The sequence below is a fragment of the Zingiber officinale genome, chromosome 3B, assembly GCF_018446385.1.
Source record: "Zingiber officinale cultivar Zhangliang chromosome 3B, Zo_v1.1, whole genome shotgun sequence".
NCBI classification, from domain to species: domain Eukaryota; kingdom Viridiplantae; phylum Streptophyta; class Magnoliopsida; order Zingiberales; family Zingiberaceae; genus Zingiber; species Zingiber officinale.
Genome location: NC_055991.1, coordinates 20,626,646 through 20,644,987, shown reverse-complemented (window position 1 = coordinate 20,644,987; position 18,342 = coordinate 20,626,646).

Genomic DNA, 18,342 nt, shown 5'->3' with positions numbered 1-18,342 from the left:
GCTGAGCAACAAAACAAAGATGCATAAAAGGAGAGCAAAGAAGAGAAAAAGAAGAAGAGTTACCGTGATTCAGCGACATGCCTACTCCACGAAAACGACCGAAGTTTTATTAGAATTCTTTCTACACAAGAGAATCACATCTAATGATTCTCGTGATTATTGTTATACAATAGGTTTGTTGGGTGCTACTTGGAATACCGTTCTGTTTCCCCTGTAAAAAAAAAATTTGTACAAGCACAAAACTTTTCCTAGCAACCCATGTGCTCTTCAGAAGTTAAACTTGGATTGGAAACGAAACTTAACATTTTTACTCCAAGTTCGTTTTTCAAAGTTAAACCTGGATTGGAAACGAAACTTAATATTTTTACTCCAAGTTCAACCCTTGTGTTCTTCTGAAGTTAAATCATATTACAGAAGTTGATTAAGTATTTATTTCAAGGATCGGCTTCCAGGTCGTAGGCGAGACACTAGGCCTTCTTGGTTATGTGATCATCTACCACTTCCTAGACAAAGCTTTTCAAAGAAATTGAATATTTAAACTTCTCATAGTAACCTTAGGTTTAACTACAGAGACCCAAATCAAAGCACAAGATCGAAACACAAATCGAAGCACAAAAACGAAAACACGAAATCGCTAGCCTCTTGCGTTGGTATTTCAGGATCCATACAAAGAAAACAAAACTAGTTGTGCTGCGGAATAAATAACTAGTTGTACATTTCTTTGTAGACAAAGACCTCTTGATCTTTTGTCGTTTTCCTCTCCTTTTCTTGGACGTCGTGTGAGCGACGATCTACCAAGAAAAAAACATCCGAACCCCTTTTGTTTCCAAGTCGACTACCACCAAAAGATGCAAAGAAAGGAACGCCTCCTCCTTCTTCTTCTCCTCCAAACCGTCGGCCACCAAGGTGCTTTGTCTCTTGGTTTTCTTTTCCTCCAAGCTCCGGCCACCAAGAGAAGATGGGGCGCCGGCCCTAAAGGGAAGAAAAGGGAAGAAGAAAAGAAGTGGGGCGCCAACCCTAGAGGAAAGAAAAGAAAGAATGAGGCGCTGACCTTAATGGAAAGGAGAGGGTTTTTAGTTGTGGAGAGAAATTTATTAATTCTTAATTGAATTGTTGATTTTTGTGGTACAACCTCCTCTCCTTTTATAACCCTTTTCCCTAGATAAAAAAGGAGAAAAAGTAATAGATTTTTGTTTAGAAAAAATCTCTAGAAAAGAATTAACATAATTCTTTTTAGAAAAATTTCTTAAGAAAGAATTAGTATAATTCTTTTTAGAAAATTTCTAAGAAAGAATCAACATAATTCTTTTTAGAAAAATTTCTAGGAAAGAATTAATATAATTATTTTTAGAAAAATCTCTAATTCTGTTGAGAAAAAATTCCTTTTTTTTTTTTTCTTTTCTTTTGGTTTGGCCGGCCCCTTACTTGGGCACCAAGCAAGGCTTGGTCGGCCCATTTCTTGGGTAGGAAGCAAGGCTTGGCCTTCCCCTTGCTTGGGCACCAAGCAAGGATGTGGCCAGCCCCTTTCTTGGGTAGGAAGCAAAATCAAAACGGGTGAATGCGAGACTTTATAGAGGCTACAACAAGGACCGAGAGGAGGAATTAGTTTTGGCCTCCTGATGGACTTGCGCTTCCTGTGTTCGACCCGAACACCCAACTCAAGTTCATCAATAATAACTCATACCACTAAAGAGTTATATTGAATTACCGCACCAATCCCATATTACAATATGGACTCCTACTTATCATGAGTGCGTTAGTCTCCCTGTGTTTAAGATATTGTATGTCCGTTAATTAAATGAGTTATTGACAAATCACTTAATTAACATCTAGCTCCAAGAGTAGTACCACTCAACCTTATTATCATGTCGGGCTAAGTCTACCTGTAGGGTTTACATGATAATCCTTAGCTCCTCAAGGGGACATCATCAACCTAGATTACTAGGACACAGTTTCTTTTTATAATCAACAACACACGATATAAATAATATTATTTCCCAACTTATCGGGCCTATTGATTTAACTGAATAAATCTCACCCTTAGATAAATTAAAGAAATAAATACTAAGTATATGTGTTTGTCATTATATCGGGATTAAGAGTATGCACATCCATAATAATAGAGGTTTTATTCTTTTATGCAGTCAGTATAAAAAGAAATAACCTCAAATGGTCTTGCTCAATACACACATAGTGTACTAGTGTAATTTTATAGTCAAGATAAACTAATACCAAATTACACTACAACCATTCCAATGATTTGTCCCAATCCATTTTGGTTGTGAGCTACTATTTATAATTTATAAGGAACTGATACCATGATCTTTTGTGTGGCACCACACACCATGTTATTTACAATATAAATTAAATGGATAACTGCATTAACATGCAACATTTGACCAGAGTGATTCTCATTTAAAAATATAAATGTTTATACAAAAACTAGGCTTTTAGTATACATTCTAATAGTCTCCCACTTATACTAAAAGACTATGCTGGCATATATGTTGCCATACATCTGATTTCCATCCCCTCAACATGCCCATCAAAAGCTATCGCCGGAAGGGCCTTAGTGAAAGGATCTGCCAGGTTATCTGCTGATGCAATCATGACGACAACAACTTCTCCTCGCTTCACGATATCTCGTATCAGGTGGTACTTGCGCTCAATGTGTTTACTTGCCTTATGGGCTCGTGGTTCCTTTGAGTTTGCTACTGTACCACTATTATCACAATAAATTGTGATAATTTTGGACAAACCAAGAATCACATCTAAGTCCATCAAGAAGTTTCTGAGCCATACTGCTTCTTTGGCTCCCTCAGAGGCTGCCATATACTCGGTGATCCTGTCCGAATGCTGAATCAACGGACGCTGGGCACGTGGCGCTCTCCGGGTTGCTGATGTAGATCTCCGGCTAGTCTCACGAAACTCCGGCGAACCTGCACAGAAGTCGGGCCGGGAAGGGGTTCCCGGCGGCGACTCTCCGACGCTCAAGTCAGGTAAGCAAGTGGTGGAAAAAGTAGCTCCAAAGCTTGTAGAACGCGTACCTCCGTATGCGGCTCTTTATATAAAGCGTTGAAAGAGCTTCTACCACCGAGGCGCGTGCGTGTCCGCAGCCCATACCTCGGTATGAGTTTGTCGAAAGCTTACCTGACATGGGACAACATGACACCCCGTTGTCGGACTAGGAGTATGACAGCCATACGACTTGGCGGCCAGATGTTCTGTTCCTATTTACCCCCGGGGCGTCCGTCCGGCTACGAAGAGCGCCGTCCGGACGGTCCTAATTCCCTGGCCCATTACGCCCTGCCTTCTCTTAGGCCTTCCGCTCGGTCATTATTTATTGTTTCATTGAGCGTCCCGATCCCTGTCGGGCGCCTTTTACTATCGATGTTTACTGGCGGACCGATCGGCTGCCCTTTTCTCATGAGTCCGGTCGGCTCACCCTTCTTCGACGGACCACCTGGCCCTTTGACCTCCACGGGCGTTGACCCCTCGTTAGGGGGTCCCGGGCCTTCCCCTCGAGTCTAGTCGAAGGAGGCGAAGTCCGACTGACTGGACTGCCGATCTGACTGAGCAATTATCACTGCATTAGGCCGCTCGACCAGGTATAGGGATACTCATCCGTTCGGCGGTATCTTGTCCGTGCCTTGTGTTCTCTTGGAATCCATGTCCGATGCTTTCCCCTACTACCCATCACGTGCGCTTTGCACGGTAAGGGGAGCTCATTAAATGCGGCCAGTATCCTGCTGACACGTGGCGATCGTGCGTTTGTCAGCGTATGGCGGTGGCGTCACTTCCGATGGGACAGCCGCCGTTTGAAATGAGCGGCTAGATGACGACCTCGATATCGGCGACCTGGATCGGACGGCTGAAATTAATAGCGGCCGCCCTTATAAAGCTCCGACTTCCGCTTTCCGCTGCATTTCGGCCTCATCTCCTCCCGACGTTTCGCTGCTCCTTTCTTCTCCGGCGACCTTGCGTTCCGGCTCTCCGACGACCCTACAGCTTCTTCCGATCATCTCCCTTGCCCGTAAGGCTTCCTTTTCCTTGCTGCCTCTCCTTTCTTCTCTCTATTAGCTATTTCTTTTATCATCCCGCACTCTTTCCTAGCTTTATTTCTCCTTTCTTCCATCACGCGTCCATCCCTGGCCTTATACCATGACCAGTACCTCACAGCCGACCGGCGGTGTTCCTGGTCTTTGGTATTCGACCATGGAAAGTTGGTTCGATGAGGAGGACGCCTTGCGCCTCACTCGAACCTATGATATTCCTCCTGACCATCACATAGTGTTAGCCACACCGGGCGATCGGCAACATGAACCGCCGCCCGGCACCGTTCTTTTCTTCCGAGACCAATTTTTGGCCGGACTGCGTTTTCCACCTCACAAGTTCTTCTTACAAGTCTGCAATTATTTTCGCATTCCGCTCGGCCAGGTAGTCCCTAACTCCATTAGGCTGCTGAGCGGAGTGATAGTCCTTTTTAAACTGAACAACATTCTCCGCGACCCTAAGATTTTTCACTACTTTTTTTATCCTAAGCAAGCCGAGTGGGGCACCTTTGTTTTCCAGTCTAGGATATGTTTCGTCTTCTTCGATAACATGGCGAGCTCCAACAAACATTGGAAGGAGCACTTTTTCTATGTGCATTTTCCCGAGCTGCCAACTTTTCGTACCAAGTGGCAGACGGCGATGCCGGCGCAACCTTCATGCAGCCGAACGGCTGGTCGGTCAACGCTATCATATTGACAAGCTGCTCCTCCCGGGAGTAATGCATATATTCGGCCTGTCTTCTACCACAGCCGATCTGCCCTGCAGCATGAGTAAGCGATTCTCATCCCTCCCTTTTCTTTTGTTCTAATTGATTTAATCTTTGTTTCTGCAGCTGAAGTTATGTGGTGTGCTAAGGCGACCGAGAAGCTCAAATTGAAAGCCACTCAGATTGAGGCGGTGAAGAACAAGGAGGTCGCCGAGCGGGGCCTTGATCCAGCTGATCCGACCGGCGAAGCAAGTGAGGGGACTCAGGATGCCCCTGAAGCATTAGCAGCTACTACCTCTCACGACGAGGCAGCGGGCGGCACAGAACCTTCTACCCAAGCTGAAGTGGAGGGTCGTTCGGCCGATGATGTTCCCCTGCTCACTCGAAAGCGTAGACGGCCAAAGCCGGCATCCGCATCAACTGCCTTTGATGAGCCACAGCCCGAGCGGGGCGCGGATGCTCCGATGTTATCGGGGACCATTTCTCTAGAGAGTACCCCGACCCCACATGGCTCTCCGAGGGCAAGCTATGAGGTGCCGCCGTCCAGCCCTTCAAGAACCCTGCGCCGTATCAGGCATTTGGGCGAGCTTCCTGCCTCGTCCACCGGTGGGCCATCCGGTAAGGCCGATGCTTCTCAGAGCGAGCCGAGCGGCCCGAATTTAATTAAAACCGTCCTGCGCCTCCCCTCAGAGGAATACATGGCTGCTGCTGATCGGCCAGTGGTCCCCGAGCAGCAGATCACCTTGACGGGCCCTCTTGCAAAAGCTTGGGAGGACGCTCGGCGCCGAATAAAAGCGATGACTCCCGGGCAGCTCGGCGACAACAACCTTCAACAGGCCACCGGGGTATGCTCTTTTTCTCTGTTCGTGTATTTGAATTAAGTTTTTAACCTGTTCACTTTTGCTCATAGAACTGGGTGGAGCAGATTGCCGTTAGCAATCGGTTGGCCGAGCTGGAGGATGAATTGAAAAAACTCAAGGCCGCGGGAGACAGCCGACAGTCGACGACCGCTCTGGAGAAGGCCAAAAAATTACTGGAAGCCGAACGGAAACGAGCTTCCGATCTGGCGAGCAAGGTCGTTCGGCTCGAAGCGATGGTCAAACAACGAGATAAGGAGATCAAGACGGCGACCACTCGGAAGCGCCAGGCCATCGATGACATGGACCGAATGAAGGTGGAGATCAGAGGGCTGGAGCAACGCATCAAGGATCTGGATGCTCTTCTGACCACCGAGAAGGAGAGCCGCTCGGCTGATTTGCTCAAATTCGAAGGGGATTTAAAGGATCTCCAGGCTGCCAATGATGCTGCCCAGGCCACGCTTAAAGAGTATCAGGACGGGGAGTCGGCTCGTTCTGACGAAGTGAGGAAGGCGTTTGTCCGCTCGGACGAATTCGGAGAGAAATTTACCGACAAAATTTCCCTCACTTTCGAAGAGGCGATTAAGGCGACTGTGGATTACTTGAAGACCAAAGGCCACCTTCCCGCCGAGCTGACCATCCCATCAGAGGACTTGGCAACCGTGATGGGCGCCATTCCTGATGCTCTTTTTGAATTTGATGCGTGAGGAGGGTTTTTTACCAACTTTTTTTTTTTATCTTCGCCGCTCGGCCAAACTTATTTTTTGCTGTAACTTTTTTCGTTTGCCCAGTGCTTGGCGTAAATAGATCATCTTCCCTTCCTTGCAATTTTTGTTTTGGCAAGACCTTTTTCTTTCTCCATGCGATTGCGCAGCCTCTCGGCGCGCGAATGTCACTCGTTCACGTGCTCACGTCTTTAATTCTAATTAACCATCTTTTGCTTTGCGCCTTACCTCAAAGGGGTTTTCCACAGATTTTGCTATGCGAGCCGCTCGACTGCTCAGGGGTCTTAAAGAACGAGCTTTGTCGTCGATCGACTTCTTACCGCCAGAATATATTACATGGATGGCTCTTCCGCTCGGACGTTTATAGACGCCGGCTCGTCTCTCGATATTTAACGTCGGAGCTCGACGGCCTTCCGCTCGGACGTTTATAGACGCCGGCTCGTCTCTCGATATTTAACGTCGGAGCTCGACGGCCTTCCGCTCGGACGTTTATAGACGCCGGCTCGTCTCCCGATATTTAACGTCGGAGCTCGACGGCCTTCCGCTCGGACGTTTATAGACGCCGCGTCTCTCGATATTTAACGCCGAGCTCGACGGCCTTCCGCCGGGCGTATAGACGCCGGCTCGTCTCTCAATATTTAACGTGAGCTCGGCGGCCTTCCGCTCGGACGTTTATAAACGCCGGCTCGTCTCGATATTTAACGCGGAGCTCGGCGGCCTTCCGCTCGGACGTTTATAGACGCCGCTCTCTCGATATTTAACGTCGGAGCTCGACGGCCTTCCGCTCGGCGTTTATAGACGCCATCTCGTCTCTCGATATTTAACGTCGGAGCTCGGCGGCCTTCCGCTCGACATCTGCCGATCGGCGGAACCCTTGGCCATCCTTTGAATTAATTTCGCTTCCTGCATTACAAGGACACGGGCGACTAGCATATACATAAAATGAGTTGCATTCGTACCTTTCATCCCATTTCGATAAAGTGGAGATGATTTACACTCCACGGTCGATCCAGTGCCGTCCGTCTTCATCCTCCAAATAATATGCGCCCGGCGGAGCTTTAATCACCTTAAAGGGCCCACGGTGCCTCCTTCCGGACGTCGCCGGCTTGACTTTCTTCGAACAAGATCGCCGACCGGAATGATCCGGGATTACGCGGTTGTAATTTTGCTTCATCCGTTGCCGGTACGCCATCAGCCGGATGGACGCCTTGGCTCTTTCTTCTTCGACCAGATCCAGCTCCATGTTCCTCCGCTCGGCGTTGCCCTCATCATAGCTTTGGATCCGAGCGGATTTGACTCCAACTTCAACAGGAATGACCGCTTCGCCGCCATACACCATGTGGAAAGGCGTGACGCCCGTCCCTTCCTTTGGAGCCGTTCGGATGACCCATAAGACGCCCGGCACTTCATCTACCCAACTCCCTCCCAAATGGTCGAGCCGAGTGCGTAGAATGCGAAGAATTTCCCGATTGGCTACTTCGGCTTGACCGTTGCTCTGGAGATAAGCCACGAACGTGAAGTGTTGCTCGATGCCGTAGCTTTTGCACCAATCCTCTAGCATCTTCCCTGTGAACTGCCGCCCATTGTCGGAAACCAATCGGCAAGGGATGCCGAACCGACAGATGATGTGTTGCCAGATAAATTTTTTGACCATCTGCTCGGTGATCTTGGCTAGCGGCTCGGCCTCCACCCACTTGGAAAAATAATCAACCGCCACTAGCAAAAATTTCCGCTGCCCGGTCGCCATCGGAAATGGACCAACAATATCCATTCCCCATTGATCGAAAGGACATGAAACTGTTGATGCCTTCATTTCCTCTGCCGGTCGGTGGTTGAAGTTATGGTACTTCTGGCATGAAAGGCATCTTCGACACGGTCCGAGCGACGTCTGCTTGTAAAGTCGGCCAAAAGTATCCAGCTAGCAGGATCTTCTTAGCTAGTGCTCGTCCGCCCGGATGTCCTCCGCACGATCCTTGATGTACTTCTTGGAGGATGTAAGCCGAGTCCTCCGAGCTCACGCATTTCAACAACAGGCGTGAGAAAGCCTTTTTGTAAAGCTGATCGCCTCCTCCTTAGCAGCTGGGCTTCATACTCATTGGATGGTGTGGCGCCCGAGCGGAGGAACTCTATGATGGGTGTCCGCCAATCGCTTGGAAATGTGAGGCCTTCCATCCGGTCGACGTGCGTCACCAACAGTACTTTTTCAATTGGCTGCAGAATGGCGACCGGCGTTATTGAGCTCGCGAGTTTGGCTAACTCATCAGCTGCTTGATTTTCTGCTCTGGGTATCTTCTGGACAATAACTTCTCTAAAATCGGCTTTGAGCTTCTCAAAGGCTTCAGCGTAGAGCTTGAGCCAAGCACTATTGATTTCGAAGGTACCAGAGAGCTGCTGAGCGGCCACTGCGAATCCGAGTGGGCGTTACCCGACCGGCTCCTACATGCCGTGCTGCCTGCAAGCCTTCATTGTTGGTAGCTTTATAATCCAGCCGGATGGATAAATGCGTCTTTTCTTCTTGAGGGGAGAGCAACAATATTCCAATCCCGCTTCCGAGCCGAGTGGACGACCCATCCACATATATTCTTCACATAGCTTCCGGCTCCGGCCGTTGCACCTCAGTCACAAAATCGGCCAAGGATTGCGCTTTGATCGCCGAGCGGGGATGGTATTGGATGTCGAATTCACTTAACTCTGTCGTCCACTTGATGAGCCGCCCGGAGGCTTCTGCATTTAGTAACACACGACCGAGCGGGCTATTTGTTTTGACAATGATGGTATGCGCCAGGACAAGGACCAGAGCGAAAGCCAGCTTCTCGAGCCCAGTGTAGCGAGATTCAGCATCTTTTAAAATGTGACTAAGGAAATACACAGGCTCTTCTCCGCTCGCCCTCACTAAAGCCGAGCCGATTGCATGCTCGGTTGAAGACAAGTACATATAAAGTGGCTCACCCGCAGTCGGCTTGGCCAATACCGGGAGAGAGTTCAGATATGCCTTCAAGTCTTCGAACGCCCGATCGCATTCTTCATCCCAGTGAAACTTAGTGGCCTTGCGCAAGATTTTGAAGAAAGGGAGGCTCCGGTCGGCAGTTTTGGAGATGAATCTGGACAAAGCAGTTATCCGACCGGTCAAACGTTGCACTTCCCTTGTATTTCTTGGAGGCGGCATGTCTTGGAGAGCTTTCACCTAGCTGGGATTTGCTTCGATTCCCCGCTCGGTCACTATGTACCCCAGAAAACGCCCTCCTTTCGCTCCGAACAAGCACTTCTGGGGATTTAGCTTGACTCCATATTTGTGCAGTGTTCGGAAGGTTTCCTCCATGTCTTTGAAGAGATTGGCCGCTCGGACAGATTTGATGAGAATGTCGTCCACATACACTTCCAGATTTCACCCAATCTGCTCTCTGAATACTTTATTCATCAAGCGCTGATATGTGGCTACCGCATTCTTCAATCCGAACGGCATCACATTATAGCAATAGGTCATTGATATTGATTGATTTTTGAGCGACAGATGATAGCCTTGGTAATTTCGAACATACATATTAATTGATAAATAGTGTATAGGTGGGTGATTCTGGGCAAGCTTTGTTGAGATCCCGAAATCTATGCATACTCTCCATTTGTTGTCCGGCTTGGAGACTAATACTACATTCTGACCGACTCGGGAATTGCACTTGGCGTATATGGCGGCTTCGAGCTTCTCCACCTCTGGGATGATGGCATTACGCTCGGCTGAAATCTCTTTTCTACGCTACCGGCCGGTCGGACATGCAACTCGTCTTTGCGCTATGCTCGCGAAATTCGGCAGCTCATGTGACCAGACGAAAACATCATGATTTCTTGAGGCATTGGATCAACTCCTCTTTCGCTTCTCCTCTAGATTGGGCAATAAAAGTCGTGGCCTTCATCGGGTTGGGTGAATCTGCTTCCTCTTTTCTTCATAAATTAAAGAGGGTGGCTTTTCGATGATGGCGTTTACCTCGATCCGGGCGCCTTCCGATTTGCTCGGACCATCTCGATGTAGCATCGCCGAGCTGCTAGCTGATCTCCCGTACTTCTCCCACTTTGTCCTCCACGGGAACTTGATCTTGATGGAAGGTTGAGACGATCGCTCGGAATTCGCCGGTCGTCCCAAAATGACATTGTAGGACGAGGAGAGTCGACCACCACGAAGTTTATTGTCCTTGTCCTCTGGCGGCTCTTTTCAGTGAGGTAGCCGGATCTGTCAAATTTGAACTTAGATACCGTGAAACCCGTAGGCGGAGTTGTCATGGGTATGACTCGGCTCGATCAATTTGCGGTGATCGCGCCTTCTTGAATATGATGTTGATGAGCTCCTGTGTCAACAAATACGCGTGAATAGTGTAATTGGCTATTACCGCTTTGATGAGCATAGCCGTGGGGTACTTCAACTTCTTCCAGTCCCCGGGAAACTAATTTCGGGTCCTTCCGCTCGTTCTTGGCTACAGCGGAGCGGCCGGACGCTCGCCTTTCTAGCTCGGTTGGAGTCTCCTCCGGTCGCCCCGCGAATAACGTTGATCTCGCCTCGGGAAGTATTGCTTTATTTTCCTCCCGAGCGGACGGTCGGGACCGTTCTCTTCTCCTGCCTTGGAGAACGATGCCGATCGGAGTCTATTCTTCTTGGCCTATCACCGCGTCCGATCGCTTCATGAGTTCTCTGTGTCGTGAGGGAAACGTCGTCCGGCATTCGGGGCGAGGATGAGTCACGAAGGAAGACTTGACAATTCCTTGTGTTACGTATCCGTCCGGTGGAAGGAAGCGAACATCGGGTCCATCTCTTCTTTGGCAGCTACCTCTTGCACATGGGACCTGGCGTGGGGGGATCAGATTGCTTCGACCCTTGGTCCTCTAGGCGGCTGATGAGCGGCGTGCTGTTTCCGCTCGGCAGGGGGAGCCCGCTCGGTTGGAGTTTCTTTTTTCCTGGCCGCTTGCGCTTCTTCCACGTTGATGTATTCGTTAGCCCGGTGTAGCATGTGATCGTAATCTCGGGGCGGCTTTCGGATGAGTGATCGGAAAAAATCCCCATCCACTAGGCCTTGTGTGAAGGCGTTCATCATGGTTTCCGAAGTGGCCGTTGGAATATCCATTGCCACTTTGTTGAACCGCTGGATGTAAGCTCGGAGCGATTCACGGGCTTCTTGCTTGATGGCGAACAGGCTCACGCTCGTTTTCTGGTAGCGTCGGCTGCTTGCAAAATGGTGGAGGAAGGCCGTTCGGAAGTCCTTGAAGCTTGTGATGGATCCGTCCGGCAACCTCCGAAACCACCGTTGAGCCGATCCCGAGAGAGTGGTAAGAAAAACTCGGCACTTTACTCCATCTGTGTATTGATGGAGAGTAGCTGTGTTATCGAATTTACCCAGATGATCATCTGGGTCGGTTGTCCCATTATACTCGCCGATCGTCGGAGGCACGTAGTGCTTCGGCAGAGGATCTCGCAGAATAGCCTCTGAAAATTGGCGATTAATCCTCTCGGGTGATGCGTCCGCTCGGGGGGCTTTCCCCTTTCTGTCATCTCGTCTAGGCATTTCATCCGAAAAAGATCCCCTATCTCTATGAGCTGGTACGACTTCAAGGGTGCGGAATTGTTGGTTGCTACTCGGAAAACCTAGAGGTTCCACTGTACAAAAATTTTGTACAAAGGTCTGAACTTTTTCCTAGCTACCATGTGTTCTTTTAAATTAAATTTTGGATCGCCTGCGGAACTTAACACGTTTGATCCAAAACTTAATCTATTTGTTCTTTAAGGTTTAGACTTGGATCTCCTGCGGAACTTAACACGTTTGATCCAAATCACCTAAGTTATTAATTTCATTAAATATTAATTTCCATAATTGGTTCCCAGTACTGACGTAGCGAGGCACATGGTCTTCTTGGATATGGGAACAACCACCACCGACTAGACAAAACCTTTTATGGAAAGCTAATATTTAATTTCCTAAAATAACTTTAGGTCAACCAAAAAGAACAATCAAATCACAAGGAAAAGAAAAATAAAAGAACACAACTTTGAAAAACATATTCGAAATACTAGAATCGTAAGCCTCTTGTATTTGGTATTATTTCCATAAATAACTAGCATGATGCGGAAAGGAAAAATTACTAGTTATACCTTCTAAAAAGACCTCTTGATCTTCTACCGTATTCCTCTTCTAACCTCGGACGTTGTGTGGGCAACGATCTTCCGAGATGAGAACCACCAAGCACCTTCTTCTTCCTTGCAAGTTCCGGCCACCACAATTCTCCAAGAGAAGTAGAGGTCCGGCCACCACCACCAAGCTCCAAGGGATACAAGAAACAAAATCACCTTTCTCTCCTTCTTCTCCTAGCTAGAACCGGCCACCATCAAGAGCTCCAAGAGAGGTTGCCGCCGGCCATAAGAAGAAGAGAAGAGGAAGAAGCTAGGGCCGACCACCAAGGAGGAAAAGAGAGGAGAAGAATAATAGAGTTAATCACCCGTGAAGGCACCTCTACCCCCTCTTTTATAATCCTTGGTCTTGACAAATAAGGAAATTTTAATAAAAAATTCCTTAATTCTTTTGTCATAAAAAAGAAAAATTATTTTAATTAAAAAATAATTTTCTTCTTTTAATAATAATGGCCGGCCACTTCTAATTCCCCAAAACAAGGAAAATTTAATTCACACAAGAATTAAAACTTCCTAATTTGTTTCTAGAAATTTATAAAAATTTCTCCAATAATTTTTATCCCTTCATGATTGGTTAATAAAAAGGAAATTTTATAAATTAAAATTCTTCTTCTAAACATGTGGATAATTTCCAAAAGGAAAGTTATCTCTAAAAATTAAAATATCTTTTCAATCTACAAATAATGAAAGATATCAAATCTTTTCTTAATCTTTTGTAGAAACTAATAAAAGAGAATATTTAATTTTTAAACTTCTCTTTTAAATTATTATCATGGTTAAAAAGGAAAGTTTTTCTTAAAAATAAAATCTCCTTTCAATCTACAAATAAGGAAAGATTTCAAATCTTTTCTTAATCTTTTGTAGAAAGCTTTAAAAGGAAAGATTTAATTTTTAAACTCTCTTTTAAAACTATGATATCCACATAAGAAATAATTTTAAAAAATCCTTTTTAATATGATGTGGCCGGCCACCTAAGCTTGGGCTCCAAGCTATTGGCCGGCCACCTTAAGGCCAACCTTTAGGCTTGGCCGACCCTAAGCTTGAGCTTCAAGCTTAGCTTGGCCGGCCCCTATTGGTTGGGTAAGAAGGTGGGTATGTGGTGGGTATAAATCTCTATATACAAGAGGCTACGATAGGGACCGAGAGGAGGAATTGATTTTGGTCTCCCGATGAAATTAAGCTTCCCGTGTTCGCCCCGAACACACAACTTAATTCCATCAATAATAATTCATTCCACTAAAGAACTATTATTGAACTACCGCACCAATCTCAAATTACATTTTGGGCTCCTTCTTATTATGAGTGTGTTAGTCTCCCTGTGTTTAAGATGTCAAATGTCCACTAATTAAGCGAGTTACTGACAACTCATTTAATTAATATTTTAGTCCAAGAGTAGTACCACTCAACCTTATCGTCATGTCGGACTAAGTCCACCTGCAGGGTTTAACATGACAATCCTTATGAGCTCCTCTTGAGGACATTCTCAACCTAGATCACTAGGACACAGTTTCCTTCTATAATTAACAATACACACTATAAGTGATATCATTTCCCAACTTATCGGGCTTATTTATTCATCGAACTAAATCTCACCCATTGATAAATTAAAGAAATAAATATCAAATATATGTGCTTGTTATTATATTAGGATTAAGAGCACACACTTCCATAATAACTGAGGTCTTTGTTTCTTTATAAAGTCAGTATAAAAGAAACGACCTCTAATGGTCCTACTCAATACACTCTAAGTGTACTAGTGTAATTATATAGTTAAGATAAACTAATACCTAATTACACTACGACCTTCCAATGGTTTGTTCCTTTCCATTATGGTCGTGAGTTACTGTTTATAATTTATAAGGTACTGATAACATGATCCTCTGTGTGTGACACCACACACCATGTTATCTACAATATAAATTAATTGAACAACTACATTTATCATAAATGTAGACATTTGACCAATGTGATTCTTATTTCTAGATAAATGTTTATACCAAAAGCTAGGCTTTTAGTATACACTCTAACAGGAATAGGGCTCGATGAAATGCAACGGTGGCCGGTGGTGCTTCCTCGCTCGACCGCTTGCTTGCTCGGCCGCTCATTCACTGTCTTTTTTTGCTCCACGAGCTTGGCGGCCCTTATCTCGATCAGAGCGTCGAGTTCCTTCGAAAGCGTCACCATGTGTTGTCGTCCATCGTCAATGTTTCGATCGGATGTGAGAGCGTTCCTGACGGCCAAATTGATCATGTCGAATCTTTGAATCAGCAGACTGAGCGCGTGGCGCCTCCCGGGTTCTGATGTTGATCTCGGCTAGTCTCACGAACTCGTGAACTGCCAAGTCGGGCGGAAGGGTTCGGCGGTGACCCTCGACGCTCAAGTCGTAAGCAAGTGGTGGAAAAAGTAGCTCAAAAGTAGAACGCGTACCTGCGAAGTATGCGACTCTTTATATAGAGCGGTGAAAGAGCTTCTACACGCCCACCGAGGCGCGTGCGTGGCCCATACCTCGGTATGGGTTTGTCGAACTTACCGACGCCATACTTCAAGTCCCATCGCGCCTTGATGGGACAACAGACACCCCGTTGTCGGACTAGGAGTATGGCCTAGCCATACGACTTGACGGCTGTCAGCAGATGTTCCTGTCCGTCCGGCCGGCTAGACGAAGAGCGCCGTCCGGACGGCCATAATTCCCTCCGTCGGCCGGGCGGCACACCCATTACGTCCTGCCTTCTCTTAGGCCTTCCGCTCGGTCATTATTTACTGTTTCATTGAGCGTCGGAACCCCGATCCCTGTTAGGACGCCTTTTACTATCAGATGTTTACTGGCAGACCGATCGGCCTGCCCTTTTCTCATGAGTCCGGTCGGCTCACCCTTCTTTGACGGACCACCTGACCCTTTGGCCTCCACGGGGCGTTGACCCCTCCTTTGACCTCCACGGGGCGTTGACCCCTCGTTAGGGGGTCCCGGGCTCTTACCACCGGATCACTCGGCTTCCATGGTGGAGTTTGAAACACATTTATGCTTAACACTCCTCCATGCTATGACTCCACCTCCCAAAGTAAACACATACCCCGAGGTTGACTTACTACTATCCCTATCTGATTGGAAGTCCGAATCCGTGTAACCTACAGGGAGCAAATCATCTGCCTGGTAAACTAGCATACAATCTCTAGTCCTTCTCAAGTACTTTAATATATGCTTTATGGTAGTCCAATGTCCCTATCTTAGATTACTTTGATATCTGCTAACCATGCCCACGACAAAATAGACATCCGGTCTCGTACATAACATTCATACATTAGGCTTTCTATAACCGAAGCATAAGGAACTGCCTTCATCTCCTCTATCTCCTTTGGTGTCGTAGGAGACATCTCTTTAGATAAAGGTACTCCATGCCAAAAAGGTAGAAAACCTTTCTTGGAGTTTTGCATGCTAAAATGAGCAAGGATACTATCGATGTATGAAGCTTGGGATAAGCACAACATTCTTTTCTTGCGATCCCTTATTACTTTGATCCCAAGAATATGCCCACTTTCTCCCAAGTCCTTCATATCAAATTGCTTGGACAACCATATTCTTACGTCTAACAACACTTTGACATTGTTGCTAATGAGTAAAATGTCATCTACGTATAGTACAAGAAATACCACCACATTTCTGTCACTTTTCTTGTATATACAAGACTCATCCAGACACTGAATGAATCCATAAGACTGGATTATTTCATCAAATCAGATGTTCCAAGATCTCGAAGCTTGCTTCAGTCCATAAATGGATCGATTGAGCTTGCATACAAGATGCTCTTTGCCCTTCGTAATGAATCCCTCTGGTTGCTTTATATGGATGTTTTCTTCAAGACTTCCGTTAAGGAAAGCTGTCTTGATATCCATTTGCCAAACCTCATAATCCATATGAGTAGCAATAGATAAAAGAATCTGGATAGACTTGAGCATGACTACCGGCGAAAAGGTTTTCTCATAATCGATTCCCTCTTTTTGAGTATACCCTTTTGCAACAAGACTTGCTTTGAAGGTTTTCACCTTCCCGTCTATCCCTCTTTTTCTTTTGTAAACCCATTTACATCCAATGACTTTTACACTATTTGGTGGTTCTACAAGCTCCCAAACCTGATTAGAATACATAGATTCTATTTCGGAGTTCATTGCACTTTGCCAAGATGCTGCATCTTTATCTTGGAGTGCTTCATCATATGTCCAAGGATCAGCTTCATGTTCACCAGGGATCAAGTTCGAAGATTATCCCAAAAATATGAATCTATCAGGCTGCCGAACAACCCTCCCACTATGATGAGACACTACCTGTAATTGTGCATCATTTGTGACACGCGTTATAATTTCTTGTGGTATCTCATCTTGTACCGTTGGTACTAAATTAGACGTATCCTCTCTTATTTCCTCAAGAATAATTTTACTCATGGGCTTGTGGTTAATCACATAATGCTCTTCTAAAAATCGAGTATTGGTGCTGATAATGACCTTCTGATCTTTAGGACTATAAAATAAACCACCTTTCGTTCCTTTAGGATAACCCACAAACAAGCGAACTTCTGTACATGATTCCAACTTATCAGCATCTCCCTTCAACACATGTGCTAGACTACCCCAAATCTGAATGTGTTTCAAACTAGGCTTACACCCATTCTACAATTCTGTAGGTGTCGAGGGTACTGACTTAGAGGGTACAAAGTTTAGAATGTACACTGCCATTTCCAGATCATATCCCCAAAATGAATTTGGTAATTCTGAATAACTCATTATTGATCTAACCATTTCCATAAGAGTCATATTTCTTCGTTCCGCCACACTATTTTGTTGGGGTGTACTAGGTGCAGACAATTGAGATTGAATCCCGGCCTCTGATAAGTAACTCCTAAACTCTCCTAAGAGGTACTCGCCACCACGATCGGATCGTAGTATCTTGATACTTTTACCATGACATTTCTCCATATCCGTCTTGTACTCTTTGAACTTATCAAAGCACTCAGACTTGCGGCGCATCAAGTAAATGTACCCATATCTTGAATAGTTATCTATAAAAGAGACAAACTATTCGAAACCACCTCTCTCCTGGATAATCATAGGTCCACACAAATCAGAATGAACCAATTCTAACACATCTTTGGCTCTATACCTCTTGACCTTAAAAAGTCTCTTGGTCATTTTTCCTTCCAAGCAAGATTCACAGGTTGGAAAGTTTTTCAACACCAATGAACCCAAACGTCCATCAGCTATTAGTCTTTGAATCATACTCAAGTTAATATGACCAAGCCTTAGATGCCAAAGATATATTTGGTTTATTTCTGAATGTTGCTTTCTCTTATTATAATTAGAGGATGTGTTATTAATTTTCATTTGTTGCGTCGTGGGAGTTATTGGATTTAGAGCATACAAATTGTCAACCAACGTACCAGAACAGATAACCACCCTATTTTTCTTGATAACTACTTTGTCATCAAAAGAAACAGAATATCCATCCATAAATAATTTAGAAATTGAAATTAAGTTCTTTCTAAAAGATGGTACGTAAAGACAATTTCTCAAAATCAATGTTTTATTCCTATCAAAAGATAAATAAACATCTTCCACTGCAACAACCGCCACTTTCATAGCATTGCCCATGTCGACGGTGATTTCCCCTTCATGTAGTCGTCGGGTTTCTTGGAACCTCTACAATAAATTGTAGACATGATCAGTGGCTCTAGTATCTACACACCAGGTATCAGTAGATAACATCACTAAACATGTTTCAACAACTAATAAATATGATACACATTTATTGTTCTCAATTTTGCGAGGACAGTCCACCTTTTGTTT